Source organism: Cydia strobilella, chromosome 2 (genome assembly GCF_947568885.1).
Source record: "Cydia strobilella chromosome 2, ilCydStro3.1, whole genome shotgun sequence".
In the NCBI taxonomy this organism is placed as follows: domain Eukaryota; kingdom Metazoa; phylum Arthropoda; class Insecta; order Lepidoptera; family Tortricidae; genus Cydia; species Cydia strobilella.
Window position 1 is genome coordinate 18322390 of NC_086042.1, and position 16316 is coordinate 18338705.

Consider the following 16316-nt stretch of genomic DNA (forward strand, 5'->3'; position numbering starts at 1 on the left):
ACCAGTAGGGTCAAAACTTACATGGTACATGTTAGCTTTAAATATCCATGGCAGTCAACTTCTGAAAATAGTCAATCATTACCGGGACACTATCCTTAACATTTTGCCTGAGGACATTGGGTGAACTCAATAAAGTTAGGTTTCAAAATCGCTTTAAAAGGTTATCCAGGACATACGTCTACTTACTCAATTTTAGTATGTATTAAAATTCCAGATTTCCAAAACAATAATTACTTAAGAAGAAAAACGAGAATTTAAGAAAACTGATACCTGACTCCACGTCCACCGTCAAATTTGTGGAGAAAAATGTAGTTTTGTGGAGCTTCGTTATTACATATTTGTTTTATTATAAGAAAAAAAATAAAAAAAAGGTTTTTTTTACTTGAAATCCTTTGTCTTGCATCAAAAAGTAAACGCGCGGGAAGTGGAGTCTAGATATTAATGAGCTCAGCTAGAACGTGGCAGTCTAACTAAGGCCAAACCACATTATCACATTTATTACCAAAACCAAGTTTTGAATATGTACCTATAAAAAGTAGTGCAAATTAAAATAAATGATACCCCAAAAGTGCTGGTCATGATAAATGCGCGCACCGGTAAAAAGTATAAAACTTATAAATGAAAATAAATGATGTTTGATCTAGTTACGAACGTCATCGTCATGCTGTGTATTGATCGGGAAATAAGAGGGGTCTTTGAGATGGAATACACGGGAACTTGCCACCTTTAATACATTGTTTAGTTCTCCATATTTACTTCCATAATATGATATCTATTCGAGTATAAAGTAGGTTTACCTACAATCGAGGTTATTTATAACTACTACTAGCCTCTGCCCGCGAATTCGTCCACGTACGTGGACCTACCGTCGTAAAACTGCGTGGACGAACAGTTCCGAGTTCCTCACTTGATTTGAGGGCCATCAGATGAGCTCAAACTATATTAAACCAAAAATATGGGTCAATAAGCAAGATGCTAAGCCGCGTAATAAAAATGTTGTAAAACCCTCAGTCGTTACTAGAGCGATATCAGGACCCAATTAGGAACCCAGTCGGTGCAGGTAGGAATGGTAGGATTTATGCGTGCGATAAGACGTGTCGCCGCGGCGGAATGTCCGTCCGTCTGTCCGTCACGGTCGCGGAGATACGTCGCCGAACCTATCAGACCTGCGACCGGCTATTGCGACAAATTACCCAAAGGATAAACAATCGACATCAATGCAAAACCTTAAAGAACTAAGAAAAAAAAACATACCACTGTGTGTATTACATATTAGGCAGAAAATACTACGTAGGTACTCGTCACTATATAGTGGTATTTTAGTAGTAGACTACTCGACTCGACCATCCGAATGTTTTCGAATCTGACCTTTGGTATAATCTTCATACCAGTTCTACCTTCCTGTTTGTTTGGAATATTTTATGCTCTTTTATTTTTTAATATTAATATTCGTTGAAAAATCAATTATATGGGGTACTTAAACTCAATAGGTTGTGTTATTTTTTCTGAGCTATTAAGTATTAACATCCGTTAAAACTTTGAGAATGTTGCCATTTTTTTACTGTCTGCTCTCAACTCGACCGACCTCCGAGCCTCTACCGAAATAGACGTAACCGTCGCGTGTTCGAGGGCCGGCGTCGGACCATGTGCCGAACCATCTGGGGTTAAGGACTTGATAAGTTTTTGCCGCAAAACTGAAAGTACGACACAAAACTTTTTTACTTAGCTCCGGAAAAATATGTCATCGCAGGATGTTTTTGAATAAGTGCGCAATGGTATTAACAACTATTAACCCCTTGGTGAGAAGTTTCGTGGCACTTCAGAAGACAAAAAGTTTTATTTGCTATTTGCTAGCTAACTGTGATAACGCAGCACACACCACACATACATATGGCAAAAACTGCACACAGCAGCGAAACATCAAATACGAAAAATATACAATGTTGAACCTGCATTATCGCCATATGTCTCTAAGTAGCAGTATCGATAGGCTAATGCAAGCTTTCACGCTGGCACACAATCGAATTACTTTATCCTTTATCTGATAACAAATCAAATCCACTTGTTAAAAGGGATATAGGAAAATGATACCGCGTACAGTTTGTTCATCATATTGTCACGCGTTATCCTAGAAAAACAATATGATGCCTCAAGACAACGGTGCAAGTGTTATTTGAAACATCAAACTTCAATGAAATTATGACGTTTACTAAACACTTGCACCGTCTAGGCTATCAAAATCGCTGCCAACTTAGCTTGGTCTGACTCTATATTTGTGACATTTTCAACCAAAAGGTACCACATTGTCGCTTCTCAATAAGGTTGATTACAAATTGAAGCTGTATGGAAATAGCGCCTTATTGACAACCGACAATAAGTACCCTTTTGATTGAAAATGGCACATTTATTTTACTGGACGTAACGTTTTAGGTCCATTTGTGAAAAGTATTTAGGTAACAGAGAAGAGTGTGACTTTTACCGAAGTTACCGAACAAATTATTAACTTCCTATCTACTTGTGGCTTGTGGCGCTGCAGGGCATATGTTAAGATAAGTTACGAAAAGCTATATCAATAAAACCTAACCTAAATACAAAAATATGTCCAAAACAGTCCATAAATTCAGTGTATTACGTAGACAGAGCACTCGAAGCGAGATAAGGGCATGTTTACAAAACGTTGCCCTATCGCTAGCATTACCGTCGATCACTGTGTACGCGGCCTTATCAACGCAACCGATATACTTATGCACCGGCTTTACACAAACGTGGACTTACTATATGTGGAGTAAGGGTGGTAATGAGCAATCACAAACTTTGTGGCTATCGAGTCATTTATGTAGTTCGATTTCATGTTTCAGCAGAGTTAAACAAATTAAAACTTTATGTGGTGTGAGCAAGAAGCGGTGGTGTGTGGCAGTAAGTTTGCAGAAGTAATGAGTACTAGTTGGGTGATAGGAACTGTAACTTTTATCAGAAATGAGGTGGTGGCCAAGGAACGGTTATTTTTGTCTTGGTATTGTAATTTGTCGAAAGTTCTTTATATATCGGAAGAATCTTGCCGATTCTATGTATGAGAATAAGCTATTATCTACCACAACACAACGGCGTCTTCCAGATATTATAATATAATATTTTATCAGTCGTAGATCTTTCCCAGCCATATGCCCCTCTAAAATAAAGTCTCGTTGTAAATCTCAAGTGCGCGTGCACATGACATGCGGTGTTCTCTGTAACTACATATGTAGTTACAGAATGTTCAACTACAATTATATTTTAATCCGTACTGGAAATTTACGAAAAAGTAATTTAATCAAGTTTATTAAATAAGGTTAGTTGGTTGGTTGGTTGGTTGGTTGGTTTCTTATAATAACTACATTTAAAAAGTGAAATAACAAAATGAGACAAGAAAAAATCACAATATACCTACCTAAAAGTATTCCAAAATAACAAGAAAATCCTGCCACAATGAATTCACGTTTGGCGTTACTGTAAAAATGCGAGACACGAACAGAATGTACCGAAAAGAGCAGCGATTACCACTTATACCCGTACAATGGGGTAGACGGGACTTGGTATAGAAGTTCTCCGGTATGACAGTCTTACGAATTTCGACTTTATATTCCGGTGTTAGGGTTACGTATTGTGTGAGTTTTTTATAAACGTGTAGGTAAAGTAAATTGGTGTCATAGTGCTTCAGTAGTTACACACTGAGTACAAAGATATTTGTGAAAATGTGATGATTTTGGGTCCTTGGGATTAAGAAATGACACATTTTTTCACTACACATACGATTTCAAATAAAAAAAAATCGAAGAAAAAAGGCCTTTATTGGAATTTCAAAGGTCAAATTTAAAATTATTTATCTGAATACATGATTTGGATCCTAAATACCCGTTATAAACTAAGGTGAGCAATATAGTATGGGTACTTTTATATCTTTATCGTGGCTGTCCACGGGAATGACACGATTTATCGTCAAGACGAAGCAGGGGACCAAAATATATGAGAATGTATTATATTGGTCCCTTGTTTCGTCGTGACTATCGTGACAGTCGTGACCATAAACCGTGTCGTCACCGTTGTCGACCACGATAAAAAAAGCGCCCATTCAAATCCTGTAAGCATTACAGGATCTGGAGGTGGCGAGTGACGATAACTGTGTCGCTGGATAGTCACTAAAATTGTTTGTTACGTCGTATCGAAGCAATAAAATAAAACAATACCCTGTCTCTGATCTCTAGTTACATCGGCTTAACACATAATGCAAGTGAGAGGGCCAACGGGGCTGAAAATTCCTCAGCAAAACTTGGTTTCACTGAAAGTAGCTACTTATAGCTAAGGTTGGTTATAATAACTGGTAATATATCTATTCGGTTCAGTCGTATTGGCTTTTACAGATTCAGAAAATGTTAACAGATAAATAGAATTGGAACAGATCTTTAATTTAATTCAATCAATATTCTCATGGGTCTCGGCACTCTCGGCAGGCTTTAAATTACCTAGTCCTGTAAATACTGAAAAAATATAGGTCACAACTTTCGTATGAAGCGCTAATGTTTTTAAAGTCATATTATGTTCACCTATTTAGGTAAAACTAGGATAGGTAATTATGGTATCCAGGACAAAAATGGAACGTGTAATGTTTGACCACTAGAAGGCGCTTCTTATGTTTCTTGCACATTCCGATACTCGTCATTGTAGGAATTGCTTTATACGTTTACAAAGAAAATTTCAATAAGTTTGCAAACACCGTCCACCGCATGCATGAACGGACTTCGTCGAACAATGAGGACACATTAACAAAACCGAACACACTCTAATACCTTCGTGACGCAATGTACGCTTCATCGGTTTAACACGATTTCAATAAGCTACCGTACAAAAAATTAAAAGAGCAAGTGACAAAAAGACCAACTTATTTATAAAAAAAAACGGATTGTGATAAAACATATTAGGTGACCGACAAAGGTATGACAAAGCTTTTGAAAAAAGGTAAGAAGATTATAAAGGTTTTGTGATAGACACGTTTAACACATCGCTAGGCGCCGAATCTGTTATCGGAAGTTCAGATCGGAGCTATAATAATGGGGATTTATACCTTTATTGAAAAGCGAAGAGATGCCGCAATGCAGCATATTTCTATCTAGTCATCAATTTGCTTATTATTATCAATTTTCATACGATATCTTTTTTAAGAAATTCAATAAACTAAACTGTTAATCCTAAAATTATAAAAAATATATATTTGAGATTCTATCGGCAATGAGCTCTTTCATTTGATGTGTAACATGATATAGTTGAAAAACTTTATTATTCAAATTTCTCGTTTAAGTGGCCCCGAAGTTTAAAATTCATTTATTTGTTTACGTTACATGTCCGTCTTTGGGTCACAAACTTATATATGAGTACCAAATTGTAACTTAATTAGTCCAGTAGTTTCGGAGAAAATAGGTTGTGATAGACGGATAGACAGACAGACAGACGCACTACGGGTCGAGTGATCCTATAAGGGTTCCGTTTTTCCTTTTGAGATACGGAACCCTAAAAAGCTACGGACGGCCAGAGATACGTGGATAGACTGACGGATGTAACTATAAGGGTTCCTAGTTGACTATGGAACCCTGAAAAAGGGGAAAGGGCAAAATTTATATTTTACAGCTTATAAGCTACTAATCTAGAATATTATACTTCACAGTTCACAAACGAATTTAACATTTTAAAATACTCCAATAAAATTTATATAGCCACGTCAAATTAAGCCGAAAATGGGCGATCTGCGGAAATAATTCGTGTAGTTTTGAAAATTGGTACAGTTATACCTTGTGGTGTACAGATGAATGAGATGAACATACTAAAAGTCCTCGGGGGTGGGGGTTGTGCTGAGGGTGAAGGGGGGGGGGGGGGGGGGGGTTGATGGTACCTTTTTTCAGATTTTTGCTCATATCTCGAATATCTGTACGAATAGCATTATAATTACTTCGGACAAAAGATTATACATAAAATTTTCTACAAATTAGGTCATATTCATTTTTACTCTACGATCAATACTTTACGAGCTACAGAATGTTTAAATTAACAAAGAGATAAAAACATTACCCTCCTCCTTTGGCAGTCGGGTAAAAATAGACGATTTAAGAAAACGTCGTTTTTAGGGTTCCGTACCCAAAGGGTAAAAACGGGACCCTATTACTAAGACTCCGCTGTCCGTCTGTCCGTCCGTCTGTCTGTCTGTCACCAGGCTGTATCTCATGAACCGTGATAGCTAGACAGTTGAAATTTTCACAGATGATGTATTTCTGTTGCCGCTATAACAACAAATACTAAAAACAGAATAATATAAATATATAAATGGGGCTCCCATACAACAAAGGTGATTTTTTTGCTGTTTTTTTTTCGTAATGGTACGGAACCCTTCGTGCGTGAGTCCGACTCGCACTTGGCAGGTTTTTTTCATAGTTGTTCATCATAACTCAACATAACAAATTTTTAGTTTAGAATAAGCAAGCTTAGGCACCTCCTGATCAAATATAAAAAAAACCGGCCAAGATCATGTCGGACCATGCTCAGTGTAGTTCCGTATTTACCCATCCGTCAAAATATACTTTTTGCAAAAACTCAAAAACGGCTTAACCGATAAGTTTCGCTATAGTTTTCCATGAAAGTCTTTACTAAGCTCTACTTTCACGATTTTTTTCATATTTTTGGACTCATGGTTCAAAAGTTAGAGGGGGACACAAACATTATTTTTTCTTTCAGAGCGAATATTTCCGGAAATATTACGTTTGTCATAAAAATGTTCTTAAGGACTCATATTCATTTTAAAAGACCTATCCAATGACACCCCACGCCCCACACTATAGGGTTGAATCGAAAAAACAAAATTCATCCCCATTTTTCTACCATTGTTTAACTTTTGAACCATGCGTCCAAAAAATATGAAAAAAATCATAAAAGTAAAGCTTATTAAAGACTTTCAAGGAAAACTATAGCAAACCTGATCGGTTAAGCCATTTTTGAGTTTTTGCAAAAAGTATATTTTGCCGGGCGGGTAACTACGGAAGTACGAAACCATACACTGAGCATGGCCCGACATGCTCTTGGCCGGTTTATTTTTATTTTTGGTCAGCAGGTGACTCAACTTGCTTCTTCTATACTAAAAAATTCAGTTATGATGAACAACTACGAAAAAACGACGTTTTCTTTTTATTTTTTTCTCTTTGTTAACTTAAACACCCTGTAGCTCCTAAAGTATTGATCGTAGAGTAAAAATACACATAACCTAATTTGTAGAAAATTTTATGTAGATACTTTTGTTCTAAGTAATTATAATGCTATTCGAGATACGAGCAAAAATCTGAAAAAAGGTACCTTCAACCCCCTCCTACACCCTCAGCACAACCCCCACCCCCGAGGACTTTTAGTATGTTCATCTACACACCACAAACTTTACTATACCAATTTTCGAAACTACACGAATTATTTGTTTAATTTTCTTGGGTTAATAAGTAAACCTACAAACGTTTGTACCTACATACACTCAGACAACATTTATCATCGGTTCTTCGTAAGTTTATAATATGACATATCTTAGCAGGTATTCGATTTTGTTTTTTCCTAGCTCGTGACATCGTAAATTTTACGACGAATTTTACGATTAAATTAAATGATGTACCTGAATTGAAAAATCGAATGGTAGCAATACTTGACAACTATTATATTATCGGCAAAACAGAAGTGTCTTTAAAATTCCATATAAGGGTCGGCAAGTTGTTTTGTGATCCGGCTGTAAGCATTACGGTGCCGGTTTTTTGTAAAAGATTCACAATTTGTTTGGTATATTGCGTATAAATAGGTACATTATATTATATATTATTGATGTTAACTTTCAACGCATTTGCAATACATAGGTACGCATACTGTGCATTAGGTATGGATCGCTATTGTGTTTTTTTTCCGAATTTCAAAATGGCGCCCCTCGGAAATAATTCCTTGTTATTAAAGCACATATGGAATGAATGAATGAATGAATGATTTATTTGCATATGAATATTGGGTTACATATGTAGGTGTTGGGTACAAATGTGGAAAATATAATGATAATTGAACAAGTACATACTGGAACATACTGTTGCAACCAATATTTAAAATTCGTATTTTTCAGCGAAATGGATATTTTGGACATTGCGAGAATATTTTGATAGCCTTGTTATCTGACGAGCTGCTCCACGTCAAGTAAATGGCCTGAAGACGAATTATTAAAGTAAGGGATTTCTCGTCAAATTCTGAGGCTATAAGAGCGTTCAAATAGCATAAGTTTAATTTCAATTGGTGGATTAATAAATGTCACTGTAAACATTCATGTTGTGATAGTTATTGTTGTAATTGATTCGTGCTTGATTCTACCTAATGAATATTAAACTAGTCGGTATTAGAACTTTCTTTAATTTAATATTGAATTTGTGAATTTAAATTTGGAATGGTTAATTTTATTTATTTCGTTTCATATATGTCCAGGCAACCATACTTTAAACTCCCTATAGTTCTATAATTGAAATTGAAATTGAAATCATTTATTGCATGTCACATAGCAGGTACAGGTGTTCTTAAATATAAGTAGGGTTTGCAATCCGAATATTCGGATATGAATAATATTCGAATATCCGCCAATAATAATATCCGAAAATATTCGAATAATACAACTCAAAATATCCGAATAAACGGATATTTTAGATAACACAGAAATAACGTTTTTAACTATGTTTTCATACAAAGACGTTAACCACAACCAATTTTAAATGATTACTATAACAGTTAAACATGCATGTCATAGAGTAACTTATACTAGAGTGGTACTGCCATAGTAAATTTTGTAACCCCAGTAAATTCACTGCCATCTGTCGACACACTTTAAAACTAAAAATGAAGATTTATAAAAATACGATAGAATGTATTTAAATATAGATAAATGATTTTTTTTATTTGCATTAATTATTTTTATGATTTTGACCCATGTTCTTTCACTGATATGCGTTAAAATTGTTAAATAACAAACGAACCCGTCAACGCCATCTATACGACTGTAGGCCAAAACTAGTAGCGCCCTCTGAACGAGAATCAAATTTTCTTGATTTTCGAGGCACGTTTTTTCCTTAGACTGTATCCATCTATTACGGAGTTATATCTATCTTTGATGCATGTACATATACTTTACGCAAATAAATAATCTGAATCTAACAAATTACGAAACGTGGGGTCACGGTAGATGGGCAGGACATACAATATGTTGACGAGTACACCTATCTGGGCCAGATAGCATCCTTCGATAACAGGCAGTCCAAGGAAATCGATCGACGGATCGAAAACGCCTGGAAGAGCTCCTGGTCCATGAAGGCTTTAATGAATGGCAATCTTCAACTGGCACTAAAACGCAAACTCGTCGACATGTGTATCCTGCCTATCCTAACCTACGGCGTCCAAACGTGGTCATTAACAGAAGCCCAAAAGTCCCGACTCAAGATTTGCCAGCGAGCAATGGAGCGCAGCATACTCGGAGTCCGTAGAACCGATCAAATAAGGAACACAGAGCTGCGCTCCAAAACTGGTATCGCGGATGTGGGTGTGAAGGCCGCCAAGCTCAAGTGGGATTGGGCGGGACACATCTGTAGGATGCACACGGACAGATGGGCCAAAATAGCGACCGAATGGGCACCACAGATCACCCGAGGCAGAGGCAGGCCAAAAAGGAGATGGCGAGACGACCTGGACTCTTTTTGTGGCGACTGGCGGGAGCGTGCACAAAGCCGTGACGAGTGGCGGAAGACAGGGGAGGCCTTTGCCCAGCAATGGGACACAATAGAGGCTATTAAAAAAAACATATTACTGTTATCTTTAAAACCGTACTTAATAAGGAGGGTTTATAATTATCTGGATTCACTGGTGCCTAGTTGGAAATACATCTAGTGCCTCACCTCGTGTTCATTCGTCTACTCGTACATTCAGTCTTTATCAATCCAGTAGCAATGAGATGCTAACAGCAATACTTACTTACTCCACTGGATCAGCGACCCAAAAAGAATATTGGCCTCTGAAACAAGAGAACGCCATTCTGTCCTGTTCTGCGCCACTGCCACTACTATGATCCTATAGCCATGGCCTCTAGATCGCTTCTGGTGGTTGATTCTGAGACCAATCTTCTCTCCTTCCTACTCTATGATCCTAGCCATGGCCTCCAGGTAGCTTTTGTTTTGAGCCTATAGCCCCAAGTCATCAGCATAATCCAATGATCTTATGTTTTCCGTTCAACTCTACACTCCCACATCACCCATCACACATAAACAATTTTCGGACGATGTATTCGAGTGCCAAGTTGATCAGCATTGGCGAAAGAGCGCCTCCTTTGTTTCAGACCAGTGACTAGTTCAAATTTGGCTGTTGCTTGCAAGCTTTTTACACTCATCCTGCTTACTTTGGTGGCAACAATTATCCTTTTTAACAAGTTGTCTGGCATTTTAAATCACTGTAAAATTAGACAGTGTCTCTCTGACATAATTATACTTTGGCAAACTCAACAAATAGAATATGGATGTTTTGTGCCTACTTCCAAATTTCCATCTCCTTTTCATCACCTAATTCAACAGGTATAATCCACAGTGCTGCGGTTCTAGCAATGAAAGCAATAATAACTATGAAAAAAAAACAGGGACTTTGTCTAAAACTAATGATCATCAACAACAACAAAAAAATTGAATTCGGGATATTTTTACTCTGCATGAGAATGCGATCTCAAAGCATCTCATAAGGTGTCTCTGAAACTAGCATCTCACCGTTTTATGAGAGTTCTAGTAGCACCCTTAATAGTTCTATAGCCCTAGGTGGTATTTTTTTCCATAGTTCTGCTGATTTACGCAAAAAAAAATTGAAACTTCGCATTATGGCACTAGCATCTCCGCCGTTATCAACTCCACGCTTATTTTAGCGCTAGATTTACGAATTATATTACTTGGAATAAATATTTTGGTTTCATTTATAATTATCCGAAATTATCCGAAATATTCGAATATTCGGATAATACAAATTGTATTATTCGAATTATCCGAATAAGAAAATCGGACGGATATTGCAAACCCTAAATATAAGCTGTTCATGTGACGCCCTGTTAGGGCACGGCAACATAGTTCCACATAGGGAAACATACTTATTTAATCTAAAATTATACATATTATTATTTACATATGTGCCTAATAATTAATTAATTATTTTACATTTAAATAAAATCTGTCATGCACAATATTTTTTTTTTATGAAATAGGAGGCAAACGAGCAGACGGATCACCTGATGGTAAGCGATTACCGCCGCCCATGGACACCCGCAACACCAGAGGGGTTGTAAGTGCGTTGCCGGCCTTTAAGATGGGAATACGCTCTTTTCTTGAAGGTTCGGTCATATCGGTCCGGAAATACCGCAGGCGACAGTTCATTCCACAGTTTAGCTGTGCGAGGCAGGAAGTTTCTAGAGAAACGCACAGTTGAGGACTGCCAACCATCTAAGTGGTGAGGATGGTAATGTTGTCGCGTAGGGCGATGGCGAAAAGAAGCGGCAGGGATTAATCCGAACAATTCCTCGGAGCACTCCCCGTTATATAATACATATTAATTACAATTACAATTAAATTACGATCACAAGTATCACAAAAGAGATATTATATATCTTCAAAAAATACTCTGATATTATAGTAACATTTATCTAACAGAAATGTTTTTAATTTCTTGCTAAACAGGCTTAATTTACTCTCGTTTTTTATGTTATTTGGGAGGTGATTATATATTTTTATTGACATATAGTGTGGGCTAGATGTGAAAACAGTTTCAGTTTAGAAAAGGGAAGTTTCAGTTAATTCAAATTTCTGTCGTTTCTTTTGGGTAGGGTTTCAGGAGAATATAGTTCGCTATGTTTTCTTACAAATTTTCTGGTCTCTAGAATGTATATAAAGGTAAGAGTGAGTATTTTATACTTTACAAAAAATGGCTTACAGGATTCCATTTCGTCAATGTTGGCAATGGCCACTAGCGGACTATATTAGCGAACTATATTCTATTATTCTAAAATATTTATTCTTAAAAAAAGATGCATTAGAATAATGATTCTAATGCATCTTTTTTGAAGAATAAATATTTTATCTATGCCGGTACTATTACCCCATAATACGATTCCGTAGGATAATCTGGAGTGAGCGTATGCATAGTACGCTGCAAGAGCTGTTTTAAGTCCGTTACGCGTTTGAGGTGATTTAGGGCATAAATGAATGACGATACCCTTTTCGCCAGGTTTTGTATGTGCTGCTTCCAATTGGTACTAGTATCTATGTCGATCCCTAATAAAGTTGTTGATTTTATGCATTCTAATTTAATATTATTATAAGTAAGGCTGATTGGCAAGTCTTGTTTTTGATAAGGTTTGAATTGTATGAATTTTGTTTTATTTAGGTTAAGTTCAAGATTGTTGGCTTGTAGCCAGTCCTCTGTTTTTTGTAGCGTTTGGGTTAGTATTGTGGCAGCTTTCTCAGATTGAGTGCAGGGAAATAATATTGAGATGTCATCTGCAAATAACATACAATGTACATCTAATATTTTTGGAAGGTCATTGATATAGATAAGGAATAACAAACAACCCAACACGCTGCCCTGCGGGATAGAGCCAGTTACAGGGACTCTATCTGTTTTGATGTGTTGTGTTAAGCCTGTTTCGAAGTTAGTATTTGCAATTTCAACATATTGGAATCGATTTTCTAAATACGATTTTAACCATTTTAATGTAGAGCCTCTAACTCCTGTGTTATGCAATTTAACTAATAGACATTCATAGCTTACTCTATCATATGCCTTACTCGTATCGAGTATAAGGCCTACTGCGTATTTTTTATTGTTAATTTCATCGAAAATTGTTTGGACATATTTATTAATAGCTAAGATGGTAGAGCGGTTTTTTCGGAATCCATATTGGTTTTCGTCTAAAATTTTGAATTTTTCGTAGAAAGAAAAGAGGCGTCTTATCATTGCAGTCTCGTAGATTTTTGCTGACGTTGGAAGTAAAGCAATTGGTCGGTAATTGTTAATATCTGACGTGGCTCCTTTTTTGTGTATTGGTCTTACTACGGATATTTTTAGCGCGTCCGGAAAAATCCCTTCTGAAAATGATTGGTTTATTAGGAGTGTGTATGGAATTGCTAAATTTATGGCACAATTTTTGATAAGGGATTTTATTTCATCAATGCCAGAGGATATTTTATTTTTTAGATTTTTTATTATTGACATTGTTTCATCAGGTTCTATAGGCTATAGAAAAATGAATTGAAGGTATTTGCCACTATTTTAGGACCATTTTCAGGGTAGCCCTCAGCCTTTTTAATTTGAACGTTATTTGGACAATTGAATTTGTTTTTATTAGTCTCTCTGTTTATTATTTGCCACATTGATTTAGTTTTGTTTTGGGGCCTTTTCAAATGTTTGTTTATTGTAGTTTTTTTGGAGTTGTACATAGCTTTTCGTAGAGTTTTACAGTAGGTTTTATAGTGGTTTCTTAAGACCTCACTTTTTGAATGTGATACAAGTAGCTTTAGAAGTCTTTTGTTACGGCAGAAGATCTTTAGCCCTTTTGTTAAGTCTGATTTTTTAGGTTTAACAACAATTTTAGTTATAGGAATGCATTTATTTAAGGCTGTTGTCAGGGTTTCGCTGAATGTGTTATAATTCTCGTTTACTGATTTTCTTGATGAAATTACACTATCCCAAGGTACAGTTTCGATTTCTTTCTGAAATTTTAGTATGTTTGATTTTGAGAATATTCTTTTGTGGATAATCCGGTTGCGTAATATTGGGTTTATGTTAGGGATATTGTATAATAAATAAAAGTAAAAAAAATACCTCGATGGTCGGAGAAATCTAATTCCTTAATGTCAAGTTTTGCTTGTTTCGTTTTAAAATTGGTAAATATTAAATCATACATTGATTAGAGCTAGAACTAGTGATTCGAGTGGGTTCGTCGACTTTTTGACTAAAGTTATATTCTAACATTAAGTTTGACAGTCTTATTTTCTCACTTTTATCTGACATAACAATAATGAACGAGGGCAAGGGGTATAATAGAGTCGTCATGCGGCCCATGGTTCTCGTATTAACACCGCTTGTTTGTTTGTGTGTCTGTTTGTACTGTGCATTAAGTGACTCTTCCAATTGGAGCAGTAGAGGTAGAGCATTTGAAACTAATGTTTTTTTTTTGTTTTTTAAGCTACTTGAATATTTGTGGCTTCCTAATGTCATGCAGAGCAAGTTACCCAAGTGACCAAGCCAAAAGGTTTAAATATTTTTTTTATAATTTAGTTACGCTCGATATCAAATCACAATTAATCAGAAGGCCTACCACGAAACACGAAAATATAATTTTCGTTATCTACTTCTCTATCACTCTTCCATACTCGAGCGATATAGGCAAATAACAAAAATTCGATTTTGCACTTTTTGACCAAATCACGTTTATACCAAACTAGTTTTGGGGCATAAACGTCAAATGGCAACTATGTAATTTACCGAAATTAATCGCAACCCAATGCAAGCGCACGGAAGCGAAATGAATTAGCCGCAATCAATAAGATGGCGGACGTCAGTTCCGGTCAGCGGCTTTCGGCCGTTTCCGTTTCCTGCCGAGCCCTGCTTCCGGTCGGCGAAGGAGCTGCGATTTGGGGATCTTTGTCTTATTTTGAAAAATGCTGGGTTTATAGGTTTTCCAAAAGGGACTACTTCTTACACTGGCTTTCTAATTTCTTAGAGAATTGGGCGTACAAGACACAGCCAGGAATGTCGGATATTACATTTAGAAGATGTAACGTTTAATAAGTGACAGATTTTATATTTACGTACCTATAACTAAAGCTAAAATAAAAAACCGTTAAGGGGCACGCGAGGAACGCGAACGCGGTGTTATGTGAGGGTTGTCCCTCTTTAACATTTACTAGAGACTGGTACAAAGTAAAATAAATAGGTTACTAACTACTACTACTTAGGGTACTTGTTAGGGTTAGGGTACTTGTTTAAGTTATAAGTGCCATTCTCCAGAAAGTTTCTCCTCAAAGTCCTCTTTTTACGGTTGATCTTGACGAGTCGACAGATCCTATCCTGGGATGAAAATTAGGGTATATATAGTCTGCCAAACAACTTTATCAGTAGAAAAAGGCGCAAAATTCAAATTTTCCATGGGAAGATAAACCTTCGCGCCTACATTTTTTTAAATTTTACCGCTTTTTTACTGAAGGAAATGGCTTGATAGACTATAATACCTACGACCCTAGTGGTGTAGGAAGAAAATCTAGCTGGACGAAACATAGATATTTATTTACTCTTTTACGATAGAATATATTTAAGAATGTTACCAAAATTTACTGTCACCCTCACTCCTAGTGCCACAAAACCAAGCCTATCACTTCTTTGTCGATCGGGTGAAACTCGCGTCACCTGGGCGGAATGTGTCACGGTTTACGAGCAAAAACAACCTGGCGCCGGCGTAAATGGAATAGGTAAGTTACTTTAATAATTGCGTAAGGGGTGCATCGATTTGGTGTTCATCACGTCCCTTCGATATACAAACGTCAAACGAATAATCAAATACAACCAACTATTTACTACGCATACGTCGCAGACATTCATAGAATGCTCGGTTAAAGGGGTAATCTATTCCTTTCATTATAACCAGAGACCGCAATTATTGTATTAATTATTTGAACTGACTTCCGATACACATATATCGATACTCGACTCGATACAATGTAAAACACAAAATATTATAAAGTTATAATAGTTAATGGATATTTGAATGTAAAATAAATAATTTAAGCATATAATTTGGAAAAAGATGACTATTGACTACTTATTTCTTTTATAAACAAACTAAAGGAATATTTATTAGCACTAAAACAAACTTTGAACAAGAAATTGAAAAAAAAAACATGGAACTGAAGTAATTAAATATAAAACTGTTAACTATTAAGTTTTCATTGTTTTTATTGCACATCTCTATTTCGCATTTTCAACTACTCAAAAGTTATCTGGAAGAGATCGCTTTTTAGCGATAAGATCGCTTGTTATTTACCTCTACTTATAATCTTTTTTAATATGTTGTATTCTACATTGTATCGATATAGGTATATCCAAAGATAGATAATAAATAAAAATAAATAAAAATAAAAATAAAAAGCCTTTTATTTCTTGAACTTTTTTTTACATTATTTCATATTTGTTTAAGCGTTCTATATATATAATATTATTCA